The sequence below is a fragment of the Pristiophorus japonicus genome, chromosome 27 (assembly GCF_044704955.1).
Source record: "Pristiophorus japonicus isolate sPriJap1 chromosome 27, sPriJap1.hap1, whole genome shotgun sequence".
NCBI lineage: Eukaryota > Metazoa > Chordata > Chondrichthyes > Pristiophoridae > Pristiophorus > Pristiophorus japonicus.
Genome location: NC_092003.1, coordinates 12,257,569 through 12,275,602, shown reverse-complemented (window position 1 = coordinate 12,275,602; position 18,034 = coordinate 12,257,569). Strand labels below are relative to the sequence as shown.

The following is an 18,034-nucleotide window of genomic DNA, read 5'->3' as shown; positions in this document are numbered from 1 at the left end:
CGAGGGCCATATCGACCGAGCCTTCGGCCTAGGCCCCAAGCTGCGGAACTCCCTCCCTAAACCGCTCCGTCTCCCCGCGCCTCTCTCTCCTTCTCAAAGACGCTCCTTAAAATCTTCCTCTCTGCACCAGCTTTCGGTCACCTGTCCCTAATTTCTCCTTAAGTCTCCTTCGTTTGAGCTGTGGCTCAATCTGAGCACACGTCTTGGCCTCTTTCGCTAAAGCGCACAACATTGGATCAAATTAGCTCAGAACCTCAATGCAGCCCACTGTGAAAGCAGCTCGTGAAGTTAATCTACTGCATCACACTTCAGATGAGTATGGGGAGAGAGCGCAGTTATAAAAATCTTCAATACCAATTACATATGCTTCACAGGAATTGTACAATTCATAAATTAGCTGTTTCTACATTAACTTATTTGCAGCCATGACTCAGTGGGTATCTCTCTCTCTCTCTCGCCTCGGAGTCAGAAGGTCATGGATTCAGCTCCAACTGCAGCGACATGAGCACAGAATCCAAGCTGACGCTCCCAGTGCAGTGCTGAGGGAGTGCCGCACTGTCGGAGAAGCAATGCTAAGGGAGCGCCGCACTGTCGGAGGGGCGGTACTGAGGGAGCGCTGCACTGTCGGAGGGGCGGTACTGAGGGAGCGCCGCACTGTCGGAGGGACACTACTGAGGGAGCACCGCACTGTCGGAGGGGCGGTACTGAGGGAGCGCCGCACTGTCGGAGGGGCGGTAATGGTTTTGTAATAGATTTTTGTTTATGTTGGGTTGTTGGGAGGGACTAGATAGGGGGGGGTATTTACTGAGGGAGCGCTGCACTGTCGGAGGGGCGGTACTGAGGGAGCGTCGCACTGTGGAGGGGCGGTACTGAGGGAGCGCCGCACTGTCGGAGGGACAGTACTGAGGGAGCACCGCACTGTCGGAGGGGCGGTACTGAGGGAGCGCCGCACTGTCGGAGGGGCGGTACTGAGGGAGCGCCGCACTGTCGGAGGGGGCGGTACTGAGGGAGCGTCGCACTGTCGGAGGGGCGGTACTGAGGGAGCACCGCACTGTCGGAGGGGCGGTACTGAGGGAGCGTCGCACTGTTGGAGGGACAGTACTGAGGGAACGCCGCACTGTCGGAGGGGCGGTACTGAGGGAGCGCTGCACTGTCGGAGGGGCGGTACTGAGGGAGTGTCGCACTGTCGGAGGGGCGGTACTGAGGGAACGGCGCACTGTCGGAGGGGCGGTACTGAGGGAGCGTCGCACTGTTGGAGGGACAGTACTGAGGGAGCGCTTCACTGTCGGAGGGGCAGTACTGAGGGAGCACCGCACTGTCGGGGGGGCGGTATTGAGGGAGCGCCTCACTGTCGGAGGGGCAGTACTGAGGGAGCGCCGCACTGTTGGAGGGACAGTACTGAGGGAGCGCCTCACTGTCGGAGGGGCAGTACTGAGGGAGCGCCGCACTGTTGGAGGTGCCGTCTTTCGTGCGAGACATTAAACCGAGGCCCCGTCTGCCCTCTCAGGTGAACGCAAAAGATCCCACAGTCGCCATTGGAAGATGACCAGGGGTTGGAGTTTATCCCCAGTGTCCTGGGGCCCAATATGTATCCCCGAAACCGAGAGCACTGACATGATCTCATTGCTGTTTGTGGGATCTTGCTGTACCTAGATTGGCTGTGGCGACCCCGACATTACGACGGTGGCCACACTTTGGCCGCGAAAAGGTGCTCTGTCAAAGCACATTCGTTGAAGGTTTTGCCTGGGAACTGTTCAGCCTCAATGAGGCTTGTCACCACTCACTTCCTGTAACATGTCGCTCCATCACACTGTGCCTGTCACGCTGCGAACGTCACACCATGTCAGTTGCCGTGACGGCACAGCTGTCACACTCAAGGACTTCATTTACTTCAATTTCCTCGCTCGTTTCATTGCGGCGCTGGTTGAGTCCATCTAGGATATTTATATAAGTCTCGGGGTATAGATCTCGATTAACATTGGCAGTGACCAATTCAGCTTTGTACACACGTCATGCCCCTGTGCTCGCTGCCCCGTGTCCTAACTCGCACCCAGTCCCGCTCACCCATCACCCTCTGTGCTCACTGCCCCGTGTCCTAACTCGCACCCAGTCCCGCTCACCCATCACCCCCTGTGCTCACTGCCCCGTGTCCTAACTCGCACCGAGTCCCGCTCACCCATCACCCCCTGTGCTCGCTGCCCCGTGTCCTAACTCGCACCGAGTCCCGCTCACCCATCACCCCCTGTGCTCGCTGCCCCGTGTCCTAACTCGCACCCAGTCCCGCTCACCCATCACCCCCTGTGCTGGCTGCCCCCGTGTCCTAACTCGCACCCAGTCCCGCTCACCCATCACCCCCTGTGCTCGCTGCCCCCGTGTCCTAACTCGCACCGAGTCCCGCTCACCCATCACCCCCTGTGCTCGCTGCCCCGTGTCCTAACTCGCACCCAGTCCCGCTCACCCATCACCCCCTGTGCTCACTGCCCCGTGTCCTAACTCGCACCGAGTCCCGCTCACCCATCACCCCCTGTGCTCACTGCCCCATGTCCTAACTCGCACCCAGTCCCGCTCACCCATCACCCCCTGTGCTCGCTGCCCCCGTGTCCTAACTCGCACCGAGTCCCGCTCACCCATCACCCCCTGTGCTCGCTGCCCCGTGTCCTAACTCGCACCCAGTCCCGCTCACCCATCACCCTCTGTGCTCACTGCCCCGTGTCCTAACTCGCACCGAGTCCCGCTCACCCATCACCCGCTGTGCTCGCTGCCCTGTGTCCTAACTCACACCGAGTCCCGCTCACCCATCACCCCCTGTGCTCGCTGCCCCATGTCCGAACTCGCACCGAGTCCCGCTTACCCATCACCCCCTGCGCTCAATGCCCCATGTCCTAACTCGCACCGAGTCCCGCTCACCCATCACCCCCTGTACTCGCTGCCCTGTGCCCTAACCCGCACCGAGTCCCGCTCACCCCATCATCCCCTGTGCTTGCTGGCTTACATTGGCTCCCGGTTAAGCAACGTCTCGATTTCCAAATCGCTTTCAAATTCCCTATTTTACCCTCGCCCCTCCCTATCTCTGTAACCTCCTCCAGCCCCACAACCCCCGAGATCTCTGCGCTCCTCCAATTCTGCCCTCTGCGTACCTGATTATAATCGCTCCACCATTGGTGGCCGTGCCTTCTGTTGCCTGGGCCCCAAGCTCTGGAACTCCCTCCCTAAACCTCTCCACCTCTCTCTCCTCCTTTGAGACACTCCTTGAAACCGACCTCTTTGACCAAGCTTGTGGTTACATGCCCTAATATCTACCCTGATGGCTCGGGGTCAAATTTTTCTCTGATGACTGAATTCACTGATTTGAACTCGTGTCTCTGGATTATTAGGTCAGGCCTTTGGATTATTGGTCCAGTGACATAACCATTATGTTACCGTAGTCTCATTAATGTCTACCAAGAAAAGCAATGGTCTGAGTATCAACCCCTGGGGAACTCCACTGAGCAGCTTGTATTCGGTATAAGTTGCATTACAAGCTGTGTTAGCAGTCCCGATAATGTCGACCATTCCTCATCGGGTTTACCCACTGTCATCCTCGTGCCCTCTGGGTGAAGTCGATGAATTAACAATAATTACAGAGTTCTTTGAGCATCATCGTGGCTGTGGTGCGAGTTAATCTTCCTGATTTAATTTGTCTGTCTTGCTTGCATTAAATTCGTGAACTCGGCCTTTTCACGGCCTTCCAGGGCCTGCGTTCCTGGGCTTTCGCCAGGCTCCGACAGGGATTACATAGGAGATGTGGCACACAAATTATTTAAATGGAGAGAGACTACATAGAAACATAGAAACATAGAAAATAGGTGCAGGAGTATGCCATTCAGCCCTTCGAGCCTGCACCGCCATTCAACAAGATCATGGCTGATCATTCCCTCAGTACCCCTTTCCTGCTTTCTCTCCATACCCCTTGATCCCTTTAGCCGTAAGGGCCACATCCAACTCCCTCTTGAATGCATCCAATGAACTGGCATCAACAACTCTCTGTGCTAGGGAATTCCACAGTTTAACAACTCTCTGAGTGAAGAAGTTTCTCCTCATCTCAGTTCTAAATGGCCTACCTCTTATCCTAAGACTGTGTTCCCTGGTTCTGGACTTCCCCATCATCAGGAACATTTTTCCCGCATCTCACCTGTCCAGTCCCGTCAGAATCTTGTAAGTTTCTATGAGATCCCCTCTCATCCAGTGAAAAAGAAGGGCGGTAAGAGAAGGGATAACCAGCCGTGGATAACCAAGGAAATAAAGGAGAGTATCAAATTAAAAACCAATGCGTATGAGGTGGCCAAGGTTAGTGGGAAACTAGAAGATTGGGAAAGTTTTAAACGACAGCAAAAAATGACTAAGAAAGCAATAAAGAAAGGAAAGATAGATTACGAAAGTAAACTTGTGCAAAACATGAAAACAGATAGTAAAAGCTTTTACCGATATATAAAACGGAAAAGAGTGACTAAAGTAAATGTTGGTCCCTTAGAAGATGAGAAGGGGGATTTAATAATGGGAAATGTGGAAATGGCTGAGACCTTAAACAATTATTTTGCTTCGGTCTTCACAGTGGAAGACACAAAAACCATGCCAAAAATTGCTGGTCACGGGAATGTGGGAAGGGAGGACCTTGAGATAATCATTATCTCTCGGCGGGTATTGCTGGACAGGCTAATGGGACTCAAGGTAGACAAGTCCCCTGGTCCTGATGAAATGCATCCCAGGATATTAAAAGAGATGGCGGAAGTTATAGCAGATGCATTCGTTATAATCTACCAAAATTCTCTGGACTCTGGGGAGGTACCAGCGGATTGGAAAGCAGTTAATGTAACGCTTCTGTTGAAAAAATGGTGCAGGCACAAGGCAGGTAACTATAGGCCGGTTAGTTTAACATCTGTAGTGGGGAAAATGCTTGAAGCTATCATTAAGGAAGAAATAGCGGGACATCTAGATAGGAATAGTGCATTCAAGCAGATGCATGATGGATTCATGAAGGGGAAATCATGTTTAACTAATTTACTGGAATCTTTGAGGATATAACGAGCATGGTGGATAGCGTTTTACCGATGGATGTGGTGTATTTAGATTTCCAAAAGGCATTCGATAAGGTGCCACACAAAAGGTTACTGCAGAAGATAAAGGAACGCGGAGTCAGAGGAAATGTATCAGCATGGATTGAGAATTGGCTGGCGAACAGAAAGCAGAGAGTCGGGATAAATGGGTCCTTTTCGGGTTAGAAATCGGTGGTCAGTGGTGTGCCACAGGGATCGCTGCTGGGACCACAACTGTTTACAATATACATAGATGACCTGGAAGAGGGGACAGAGTGTCGTGTAACAACATTTGCAGATGACACAAAGATTAGTGGGAAAGCGGGTTGTGTAGAGGACACAGAGAGGCTACAAGGAGATTTGGATAGGTTAAGCGAATGGGCTAAGGTTTGGCAGATGGAATACCATGTCGGAAAATGTGAGGTCATCCACCTTGGGGAAAAAAAAAGTAAAAGGGAATATTATTTGAATGGGGAGAAATTACAACATGCTGCGGTGCAGAGGGACCTGGGGGTCCTTGTGCATGAATCCCAAAAAGTTAGTTTGCAGGTGCAGCAGGTAATCAGGAAGGCAAATGTAATGTTGGCCTTCATTGCGAGAGGGATGGAGTACCAAAGGAGGGAGGTCCTGCTGCAACTGTACAGGGTATTGGTGAGGCCGCACCTGGAGTACTGTGTGCAGTTTTGGTCACCTTACTTAAGGAAGGATATACTAGCTTTGAAGGGGTACAGAGACGATTCACTAGGCTGATTCCGGAGATGAGGGGATTACCTTATGATGATAGATTGAGTAGACTGGGTCTTTACTCATTGGAGTTCAGAAGGATGAGGGGTGATCTTATAGAAACATTTAAAATAATGAAAGGGATAGGCAAGATAGAGGCAGAGAGGTTGTTTCCATTGGTAGGGGAGACTAGAACTAGGGGGCACAGCCTCAAAATACGGGGGAGCCAATTTAAAACCGAGTTGAGAAGGAATTTCTTCTCCCAGAGGGTTGTGAATCTGTGGAATTCTCTGCCCAAGGAAGCAGTTGAGGGTAGCTCATTGAATGTTTTCAAATCACAGATAGATAGATTTTTAACCAATAAGGGAATTAAGGGTTACAGGGAGCGGGCGGGTAAGTGGAGCTGAGTCCACGGCCAGGTCAGCCATGATCTTGTTGAATGGCGGAGCAGGCTCGAGGGGCTAGATGGCCTACTCCTGTTCCTAATTCTTATGTTCTTATGTTCTTATGTTCTTATCCTTCTAAACTCCAATGTATAAAGGCCCAGTTGATCCAGTCTCTCCTCATATATCAGTCCCGCCATCCCAGGAATCAGTCTGGTGAACCTTCGCTGCACTCCCTCAATAGCATGAACGTCCTTCCTCAGATTAGGGAACCAAAACTGACACAATATTCCAGGTGAGGCCTCACCAAGGCCCTGTACAACTGCAGTAAGACCTCCCTGCTCCTATACTCAAATTCCCTAGCTATGAAGGCCAACATACCATTTGCCTTCTTCACCGCCTGCTGTACCTGCATGCCAACCTTCAATGACTGATGTACCATGACACCCAGGTCTCGTTGCACCTCCCCTTTTCCTAATCTGCCGCCATTCAGATAATATTCTATCTTCATGTTTTTGCCCCCAAAGTGGATAACCTCACATTTATCCACATTATGCTGCATCTGCCATGCATTTGCCCACTCACCTAACCTGTCCAAATCACCCTGCAGCCTTTTAGCATCCTCCTCACAGCTCACACCACCACCCAGCTTAGTGTCATCCGTATACTTGGAGATATTGCACTCAATTCCTTCATCAAAATCATTAATGTACATTGTAAATAGCTGGGGTCCCAGCACTGAGCCCTGCGGTACTCCACTAGTCACTGCCTGCCATTCTGATAAGGACCCGTTTATCCCGACTCTCTGCTTACTGTCTGCCAACCAGTTCTCTATCCACGTCAGTACATTACCCCCAATACAGTAAGCTTTAATTTTGCACAGCAATCTCTTATCTGGGACCTTCTCAAAAGCCTTTTGAAAATCCTAATACACCACATCCACTGGTTCTCCCTTGTCCACTCTACGAGTTACATCCTCAAAAAATTCCAGAAGATTTGTCAAGCATGATTTCCCTTTCATAAATCCATGCTGACTTGGACCGATCCTATCACTGCTTTCCAAATGCGCTGCTATTTCATCTTTAGTAATTGATTCCAACATTTTCCCCACTACTGATGTCAGGCTAACCGGTCTATAATAACCCGTTTTTCTCTCCCTCCTTTTTTAAACAGTGGTGTTATATTAGCTACCCTCCAGTCCTTAGGAACTGATCCAGAGTCGATAGACTGTTGGAAAATGATCACCAATGCATCCACTATTTCAATGGTCACTTCCTTAAGTACTCTGGGATGCAGACTATTAGGCCCCGGGGATTTATCGGCCTTCAATCCCATCAATTTCCCAAACACAATTTCTTGCTTTATAAGGATATCCTTCAGTTCCTCCTTCTCTCTAGACCCTCGATCCCCTAGTATTTCAGGAAGGTTATTTGTGTCTTCCTTCATGAAAACAGCACCAAAGTATTTGTTGAACTGGTCCACCATTTCTTTGTTCCCCATTATAAATTCACCTGAATCCGACTGCAAGGTACCTATGTTTGCCTTCACTAATCTTTTTCTCTTCACATATTTACAGAAGTTTTTGCAGTCAGTCTTTATGTTCCCAGCAAGCTTCCTCTCATACTCTATTTTCGCCCTCCTAATTTAACCCTTTGTCCTCCTCTGCTGTATTATAAAATTCTCCCAATCCTCAGGTTTGTTGCTTTTTCTGGCCAATTTATATGCCTCTTCCTTGGTTTTAACACTATCCTTAATTTCCCTTATTAGCCACGGTTGAGCCACCTTCCCCGTTTTATTTTTACTCCAGACAGGGATGTATTATTGCTGAAGTTCATCCATGTGATCTTTAAATGTTTGCCATTGCCTATCCACTGTCATCCCTTTAAGTATCACTCGCCAGTCTATTCTAGCCAAGTCACGTCTCATACCATCGAAGTTACCTTTCCCCAAGTTCAGAACCTGAGTCTTTGAATTAACTGTGTCACTCTCCATCTTAATAAAGAATTCTACTATATTATGGTCACCCTTCCCCAAGGGGCCTCACACAACAAGGTTTTTAATTAGTCCTTTCTCATTACACATCACTCAGTCTAGGATGGCCAGCGCTCTAGTTGGTTCTTCGACATATTGGTCCAGAAAACCATCCCTAATACACTCCAGGAAATTCTCCTCCACCGCATTGCTACCAGTTTGGTTAGCCCAATCAATACATTGATTAAAGTCACCCATGATAACTGTTGTACCTTTATTGCACGCATCCCTAATTTCTTGTTTGATGCTGTCCCCATCCTCATTACTACTGTTTGGTGGTCTGTACACAACTCACACCAGCGTTTTCTGCCCTTTGATATTCCGTAGCTCCACCCATACAGATTCCACAGCATCCAAGCTAATGTCCTTCCTTACTATTGCATTAATTTCCTCTTCAACCAGCAACGCCACCCCGCCTCCTTTTCCTCTCTGTCTATCCTTCCTGAATAATGAATACCCCTGGATGTTGAGTTCCCAGCCTTGGTCACCCTGGAGCCATGTCTCAGTGATGCCAATTACATCATATCCATTAACTGCTATCTGCACAGTTAATTCGTCCACCTTATTCCGAATACTCCTCGCATTGAGGCACAGAGCCTTCAGGCTTATCTTTTTAACACCCTTTGACCCTTTAGGATTTTGCTCTAATGTGGTCCTTTGTGCTTTTTGTCTGTGGTTTCTCTGCCCTCCACTTTTACTTTTCTTCTTTCTGTCTTTTGCTTCTGCCCCCATTCTACTTCTCTCTGTCTCCCTGCATAGGTTCCCATCCCCCTGCCATATTAGTTTAACCCCTCCCCAACAGCACTAGCAAACATTCCCCCTAGGACATTGGTTCCGGTCCTGCCCAGGTGCAGACCATCCGGTTTGTACTGGTCCCATCTCTCCTAGAACCGGTTCCAATGTCCCAGGAATTTGAATCCCTCCCTTCTGCACCACTCCTCAAGCCACGTATTCATCTGAGCTATCCTGCGATTCCCACTCTGACTAGCACGTGGCACTGGTAGCAATCCTGAGATTACTACTTTTGAGATCCTACTTTTTAATTTAGCTCCTAGCTCCCTAAATTCGTCTTGTTGGACCTCATCCCATTTTTTACCTATATCGTTGGTACCTCTATGCACCACGACAACTGGCTGTTCCCCCTCCCCCTTCAAAATACATGCAGGTACCGCAAACAATAAATTCAGTGGGGAATTCAGGAGAAATGTCCTTATCCAGAGAGTGGAGAGCAGGTATAGCAAGTAATCAGGAAGGCAAATGGAATGTTGGTCTCTATTGTGAGGTGGATGGAGTATAAAAGCAGGGAAGTCCTGCTACAACTGTACAGTGTATTGGTGAGGCCACACCTGGAGTACTGCATGCAGTATTGGCCTCCGTATTTAAGGAGGGATATAGTTGCATTGGAGGCAGTTCAGAGAAGGTTCACTCAGTTGATTCCTGAGATGAAGGAGTTGTTCTATGAGGAACGGTTGAGCAGGTTGTGCCTGTACTCATTGGAGTTTAGAAGAATGAGAGGTGATCTTATTGAAACATATAAGATTCTGAAGGGGCTAGACAGGGTGGATGCAGAGAGGATGTTTCCCCTTGTGGGGGAATCTAGAACTAGGGGGCATAGTTTCAGAATAAAGGGCCGCCCATTTCTAACAGAGATGAAGAAAAATTTCTTCTCTTAGAGGGTTGTAAATCTGTGGAATTCTCTGCCCCAGAGAGGTGTGGAGGCTGGGTCATTGAATATATTTAAGGTAGAGATAGACAGATTTTTGAGCGATAAAGGAGTAAAGGGAGCGGGCGGGGAAGTGGAGCTGAGTCCATGATCAGATCAGCCATGATCGTATTGAATGGCGGAGCAAGCTCGAGGGGCCGAATGGCCGACTCCTGCTCCTATTTCTTATGTTCTTATGTCGCAACAGGCCATTGGACCCAACCAGTCCATGCTCCACTCGAGCCTCCTCCTGTCTTTCCTCATCTAAATCTATCAGCGTAACCCTCTATTCCCTTCTCCCTCATGTGTTTGTCCAGCCTCCCCTTAAATGCATCGATACTATTCACCTCAACCCCTCCCTGTGGCAGCGAGTTCCACATTCTCACCCCTCTCTGGGTAAAGAAGTTTCTCCTGAATTCCCGATTGGATTTCTGGGTGACTATCTTATATTGATGGCCTCTAGTTATGCTCTTCCCTACAAGTGGGAACACTCGCTCTGTATCCACTCTATCAAAACCTTTCATCATTTTAAAGACCTCTATTAGGTCACCCCTCAGCCTTCTCGTCTCAAGAGAAAAGAGACCCAGCCTGTTCACCCTTTCCTAATAAGTATCCCCTCGCATTTCTGGTATTATCATCTTTGTAAATCTTCCCTGCACCCTCTCCTGTGCCTCGATATTCTTTTTGTAATACGGCGACCAGAACTGTACGTAGTGCTCCAAGTGCGGTCTAACCAAGGTTCGATACAGTTTTAGCATAAATTCCCGACCAGTCTATGGGTAGAAATTCGGTTGGAGGGCTCCTCAGGCACTAATGTCGGGCGGGCGCTAAATTTATCGCCGGGAAATGGTTAGCGACGGAAGCCAAAGACTTCAGTGGTTGTGCTCCGAGAGTGGGGCGGGGGGTCTCGGGGGGAAGCGTCCCACACCTCTCTCAGGGCGCGAGGCCGGGGGAGCAACTGAATATCCCGTTTCCTAAAGAGTTGGCTTCGGACCGCCCTGAGAGAGGCTTCCTGCAAAAAAAAAAACAAATCGGAACACAAAACACTCCCGGTACATTACTCACCCCCAAGTAAAGTTAAATCGCTGAAATATATATTTATCACCCGCACTGACCTGGTGCAGTCGTTGCTTCCCTGTCGCGCGCCGGGACAGCTCTACTCGCCAGTGTTCTCCGGCGGGGCCACTAGGGCGCACTGCGGGGTGCCGGGCTAACCGAATGTCGGCCCCGTGTGGATACCGGTGGGCGTAGCGCACCGGTGCGGCGCACCCGGGCGACATTGCTCAGCACCGCCGGTACCGGCAGGCCGAATTTGCCGCACGGCGCAAATGCCGACGCTTGCGGATGCAAATGCTCTACCGCCCTTTAGTGCCCTCTAGCGCTCTTTAGCGCCCTCTAGTGCCCTCTAGCGCTCTCTGGCGACCTCTAGCGCCCTTAGCACCCTCTAGCACCCTCTAGCGCCCTCCAGCGCCCTCTAGCGCTCTCTGGCGACCTCTAGCACCCTTCAGCGCTCTCTGGCGCCCTCTAGCACTCTCTGGCGACCTCTAGCACTCTTTAGCGCCCTCTCGCGCCCTCTAGCGCCCTCTGGTGACCTCTAGCACCCTTCAGCGCCCTCTAGCACCCTCTAGCACTCTCTGGCGACCTCTAGCGCCCTCTAACGCTCTCTGGTGACCTCTAGCGCTCTTTAGCGCCCTCTCGCGCCCTCCAGCGCCCTCTAGTGCCCTCTGGTGACATCTAGCGCCCTTCAGCGCCCTCTAGTGCCCTCTAGCACTCTCTGGCGACCTCTAGCGCTCTTTAGCGCCCTCTCGCGCCCTCCAGCGCCCTCTAGCGCCCTCTGGTGACCTCTAGCGCCCTTCAGCGCCCTCTAGCGCCCTCTAGCACTCTCTGGCGACCTCTACCGCCCTCTAACGCTCTCTGGCGACCTCTAGCGCCCTCTAGCGCCCTCTGGTGACATCTAGCGCCCTTCAGCGCCCTCTAGTGCCCTGTAGCACTCTCTGGCGACCTCTAGCGCTCTTTAGCGCCCTCTCGCGCCCTCCAGCGCCCTCTAGCGTCCTCTGGTGACCTCTAGCGCCCTTCAGCGCCCTCTAGCGCCCTCTAGCACTCTCTGGCGACCTCTAGCGCCCTCTAACGCTCTCTGGCGACCTTTAGCGCCCTCTCGCGCCCTCCAGCGCCCTCTAGCGCCCTCTGGTGACATCTAGCGCCCTTCAGCGCCCTCTAGTGCCCTCTAGCACTCTCTGGCGACCTCGAGCGCCCTTCAGCGCCATGTAGCGTCCTTTAGCGACCTTTAGCGCCCTCAAGCGCCCTCTGACGCCACCCAACCACATTTCTCCCCCCTCCCCCCACCGCCCGCCCGTAACCTCGAGAAATAAACCCGAGTGCTTGGTTTGCTTTTATTTTACGGCCTTGCTAACCTGTATGCCAGCTTTTGGCGATTGGCTATTTTTGTACTCCGATGATGAGGCAAGGGAGACAGGCAGCCCGGGGTTAGCACAGGGCCCCTGTCGCCCGACTCCTGGCCTAGGGCGTTGTCATGGTGACGCAGCTCCCTCTGGTCAGAGGCTTTCTCTGCAGGGAGTCCAGGCTGGCCCAAAACATAGGCCTCGGGGTGATCATAAACAAGACTTGCATTTATATAGCGCCTTTCACGACCACCGGACGTCTCAAAGCCCTTCACAGTCAATGAAGTTCTTTTGAAATGCAGTCACTGTTGTAATGTGGCTAACGCGGCAGCAAGCTCCCACAAACAGCAACGTGAGAATGACCCAGATCGTCTGTTTTAGTGAGGGTGACTGAGGGATAAATATTGGCCCCAGGACACCGGGGAGAACTCCCCCTGCTCTTCTTCCAATAGTGGTCATGGGATCTTTTACATCCACCTAAGAGGGCAGACGGGGCCTTGGTTTAACGTCTCATCCGAAAGACGGTACCTCCGATAGTGTGGCGCTCCCTCAGTACTGCCCCTCCGACAGCGCAGTATGGCGCTCCCTCAGTACTGCCCCTCCGACAGTGCAGCACTCCCTCAGTACTGCCCCTCCGACAGTGCGGCACTCCCTCAGTACTGCCCCTCCGACAGTGCGGCACTCCTTCAGTACCGCCCCTCCGACAGTGCGGCACTCCCTCAGTACTGCCCCTCCGACAGTGCAGCACTCCCTCAGTACTGCCCCTCCGACAGTGCGGCGCTCCCTCAGTACCGCCCCTCCGACAGTGCGGCGCTCCCTCAGTACTGCCCCTCCGACAGTGTGGCACTCCCTCAGTACCGCCCCTCCGACAGTGCGGCACTCCCTTAGCACTGCACTGAGAGGCCAGCCTAGATTTATGTGCTGATATCCCTGGAGTGGGACTCGAACCCACAACCTTCTGACTGAGAGGCACGAGAGAGTGCTAACCATTGAGCCACGTCTGACACTTGCAAGGCGAAGCGGACTCGAGAACAGTTCATTTTCTTTCCCGCAGAATAACAAGACATTGTTCATTCAACACCCGATAACCTTTCGAGGCTGCGTTGAAATCCAAGCTCATTTATTTTTTTGTGCATTTTTTTCTTGCCAAAAGGCCACATTAATCCCATGAATCGTCAATGCAGACCAGGTCACATTTAAAGCGCTGTCATGAACTGTTTGTCACTAAGAGCAGTTTGATGCTCAGTCAGTGTGAGCAACAAAGGAGACAGGATTTGGCCTGAGCTTCAGTACAGCTAAATATTAAATTGGACAGCCAGTCACCTAGCATTACAAACTATGCCTTATCTTCCAACATGAAAAATAAATACATCTTGGACCAAAGGTAATTTCGGACACAAAATGAAGCCAGCCCTCTCTTTGCTTACTCCTTCACAATTTTATTGTCTTGTGTGGTTCGGAGTGTCGGCCTGTGAGCGTTATCAGCTGTGGCTCAGTGGGCAGCACACTCACCCCTGAGTTTGAGGGTTGTGGGTTCGAGTCCCACTCCAGGGCGCTGAGCACATAAATCTAGGCTAACGCTCCCAGTGCAGTGCTGAGGGAGCGCAGTACTGAGGGAGTGCCGCACTGTCGGAGGGGCAGTACTGAGGGAGTGCCGCACTGTCGGAGGGGCAGTACTGAGGGAGCGCTGCACTGTCGGAGGGGCAGTACTGAGGGAGTGCCACACTGTCGGAGGAGCAGTACTGAGGGAGTGCCGCACTGTCGGAGGAGCAGTACTGAGGGAGTGCCGCACTGTCGGATGAGCAGTACTGAGGGAGTGCCGCACTGTCGGAGGAGCAGTACTGAGGGAGCGCCGCACTGTCGGAGGAGCAGTACTGAGGGAGTGCCACACTGTCGGAGGGGCAGTACTGAGGGAGCACCGGACTGTCGGAGGGGCCGTACTGAGGGAGTGCCACACTGTCGGAGGAGCAGTACTGAGGGAGTGCCGCACTGTCGGATGAGCAGTACTGAGGGAGTGCCGCACTATCGGAGGAGCAGTACTGCGGGAGCGCCGCACTGTCGGAGGGGCAGTACTGAGGGAGCGCCGCACTGTCGGAGGGGCAGTACTGAGGGAGTGTTGCACTGTTGGAGAGGCAGTGCTGAGGGAGCGCCGGACTGTCGGAGGGGCAGTACTGAGGGAGTGCCGCACTGTCGGAGGGGCGGTACTGAGGGAGCGCCGGACTGTCGGAGGGGCAGTACTGAGGGAGCGCCGCACTGTTGGAGGTGCCGTCTTTTGGATGCAGAATTTAACCGAGGCCCCATCTGCTCTCTCAGGGGGATGTCAAAGGTCCCAGGGCACTATTGGAAGAAGAGCAGGGGGAGATCTCCCTGGTGTCCTTGGGCCAATATTTATCCCTCAATCAACATCACTGAAAGTGATGATCTGGGCCATCATCACATTGCTGTTTGTGGGAGCTTGCTGTGCGCAAATTGGCTGTTGCATTTCCCACATTGCAACAGTGACGACTTTCTAAAAGTTCTTCATTGGCTGTAAAGCGCTTTGGGACGTCCGGTGGTCATGAAAGGCACTATAGAAATGCAAGTCTTTCTTTTGATGAGGAGTTTAAATAGAGCAGATAGGGATAGAGCAGGAGGGTCGATAACCAGAGAAACAGGAGGAGGCCATTCAGCCCCTCGAGTTTGTTCCGTCATTCGATGAGATCTGCGACCTAACTCCATCTCCCTGTCTTTGGCCCGTATCCCTCAATAACCAGAGGGACGATAATCGGCGATGGAACCAGAGGGGGAGATGGGGAGAATGTTTTTACGCAGCGAGTTGTTGTGATCGGGAACGCGCTGCCTGAAAGGGCGGTGGGAGCAGATTCAATGGTAACTTTCAAACGGGAATTGGATAAACACTTGAAAAGGGAACATTTGCCGGGCTGTGGGGTAAGAGCCGGGGGGAGTGGGACTGATTGGATGGCTCTGTCACAGAGCCGGCACAGGCTCGATGAGCCCAATGGCCTCCTGCTGGGCTGTCAGGTTCGATGCTTTGGTTCTCAATGGGTAGGCCTCCCACCCAAGGGTCAGAAGGTCGTGCGTTTGGGACCCAGTCCAGGACGTGACCCCGTAATCAAAGCTAACACGATGTGAACTGCCTCTCTTTGGATGAAATCTTTAACCGAGGCCCTGGTCCAATGTTTCAGGTGGATGTTAAACATCCCGTGGCACCATTGGAAAGAAAGCAAGGCATTTTCCTCAGTGCCCTGGGCAATATTCCTCAGTCAGCACAACAGACCAATCTCACCCTTTGCACCAGGCATCAGTGTGCAAATTGGCCACACACAGCAACGTGATAATGACCCAGATCATCTGTTTCAGTGATGTTGATTGAGGGATAAATATTGGCCCCAGGACACCGGGGAGAACTCCTCCTACTCTTGTTCCAAAAGTGGCCGTGGGATCTTTTACATCCACCTGAAAGAGCAGACGGGGCCTCGGTTTAACACGAGCAGCCGTGTTAATGAGGAAGGCAAATGGAATGTTGGCCTTTATTGCAAGGGGGATGGAGTTTTAAAGCAGAGAAGTCCTGCTACAACTGTACAGGGTATTGGTGAGGCCACACCTGGAGTACTGCGTGCACTTTTGGTCTCCGTATTTAAGGAGGGATATACTTGCATTGGAGACTGTTCAGAGAAGGTTCACTCGGTTGATTCCTGAGATGAGGGGGTTGCCTTATGAGGAAAGGTTGAGCAGGTTGGGCCTCATTGGAGTTTAGAAGAATGAGAGGTGATCTTATTGAAATGTATAAGATACTGAGGGGGCTGGACAGGGTGGATGCAGAGAGGATGTTTCCCCTCGTGGGGGAATCTAGAACTAGGGGACATAGTCTCAGAATAAGGGGTCGCCCATTTAGAACTGAGATGAGAAGGAATTTCTTCTCTCAGAGGGTTGTAAATCTGTGGAATTCTCTGCCCCAGAGAACTGTGGAGGCTGGGTCATTGAATATATTTAAGGTGGAGATGGACAGATTTTTGAGCGATAAGGGAGTAAAGGGAGCGGGCAGGGAAGTGGAGCTGAGTCCATGATCGGATCAGCCATGATCGTATTGAATGGCAGAGCAGGCTCGATGGGCCGAATGGCCTACTCCTGCTCCTATTTCTTATGTTCTTATGAACTGTGCACTGCAATGGTGCCAATTGTTGGGTGCTCTTGACAGCGTGAGGTTCGAAAGGCTGCACTCAATATAAATCAGCGTATCACTTCTGCATGTTAATTGGGCTGAAAGGCTGGCTGGTTGGTTCACCCTCACTCGCCTGGCTCGATGTATGCTTGCTGTCTCCTGCTCTGTGATGGCCAGAGAGTGTGAAGATAATCACGAGAACAATATCGCCAGCTCCTGTCAGCTTCGCCTTGGGTTCACACGACGCGTGTCACTGGCCGGTGACACATCTCGTCTCAATTCTGAGCTGGGGGTCATTCAGATGTCAGCAGCGCACTGTTGGAGGGGCAGTGCTGAGGGAGCGTCGCACTGTCGGAGGGGCGGTACTGAGGGAGTGCCGCACTGTCGGAGTGGCAGTACTGAGTGAGTGCCGCACTGTCATAGGGGCGGTATAGAGGGAGCGCCGCACTGTCGGAGGGGCAGTACTGAGGGAGCGCTGTACTGTCGGAGGGGCAGTGCTGAGGGAGCGCTGCACTGTCGGAGGGGCAGTACTGAGGGAGCGTCGCATTGGCGGAGGAGCGGTACTGAGGGAGTGCCGCACTGTCGGAGTGGCAGTACTGAGTGAGTGCCGCACTGTCATAGGGGCGGTATAGAGGGAGCGCCGCACTGTCGGAGGGGCAGTACTGAGGGAGCGCTGTACTGTCGGAGGGGCAGTGCTGAGGGAGCGCTGCACTGTCGGAGGGGCAGTACTGAGGGAGCGTCGCATTGGCGGAGGAGCGGTACTGAGGGAGTGCCGCACTGTCGGAGGGGCAGTACTGAGGGAGCGTCGCACTGGCGGAGGAGCGGTACTGAGGGAGTGCCGCACTGTCGGAGGGGCAGTACTGAGGGAGCGTCGCAATGTTGGACGGGCAGTACTGAGGGAGCCCCGCACTGTTGGACGGGCAGTACTGATGGAGCCCCGCACTGTCGGAGGGGCAGTACTGAGGGAGCGTCGCAATGTTGGACGGGCAGTACTGAGGGAGCCCCGCACTGTTGGACGGGCAGTACTGATGGAGCCCCGCACTGTCGGAGGGGCAGTACTGAGGGAGCCCCGCACTGTCGGACGGGCAGTACTGAGGGAGCCCCGCACTGTCGGAGGGGCAGTACTGAGGGAGCGTCGCATTGGCGGAGGAGCGGTACTGAGGGAGTGCCGCACTGTCGGAGGGGCAGTACTGAGGGAGCGTCGCACTGGCGGAGGAGCGGTACTGAGGGAGTGCCGCACTGTCGGAGGGGCAGTACTGAGGGAGCGTCGCAATGTTGGACGGGCAGTACTGAGGGAGCCCCGCACTGTTGGACGGGCAGTACTGATGGAGCCCCGCACTGTCGGAGGGGCAGTACTGAGGGAGCGTCGCAATGTTGGACGGGCAGTACTGAGGGAGCCCCGCACTGTTGGACGGGCAGTACTGATGGAGCCCCGCACTGTCGGAGGGGCAGTACTGAGGGAGCCCCGCACTGTCGGACGGGCAGTACTGAGGGAGCCCCGCACTGTCGGACGGGCAGTACTGAGGGAGCCCCGCACTGTCGGAGGGGCGGTGCTGAGGGAG

General features: G+C 52.7%; 1 protein-coding gene across 1 annotated transcript in view; it reads right to left on the bottom strand.

Annotated features, from left to right (window-relative positions):
• The window catches only part of LOC139239484 (neurexin-2-like), a 1,141,616-nt gene that overhangs the window by 97,021 nt on the left and 1,026,561 nt on the right, over window positions 1-18,034 (bottom strand). The gene's annotated exons all lie outside the window — the stretch shown is intronic.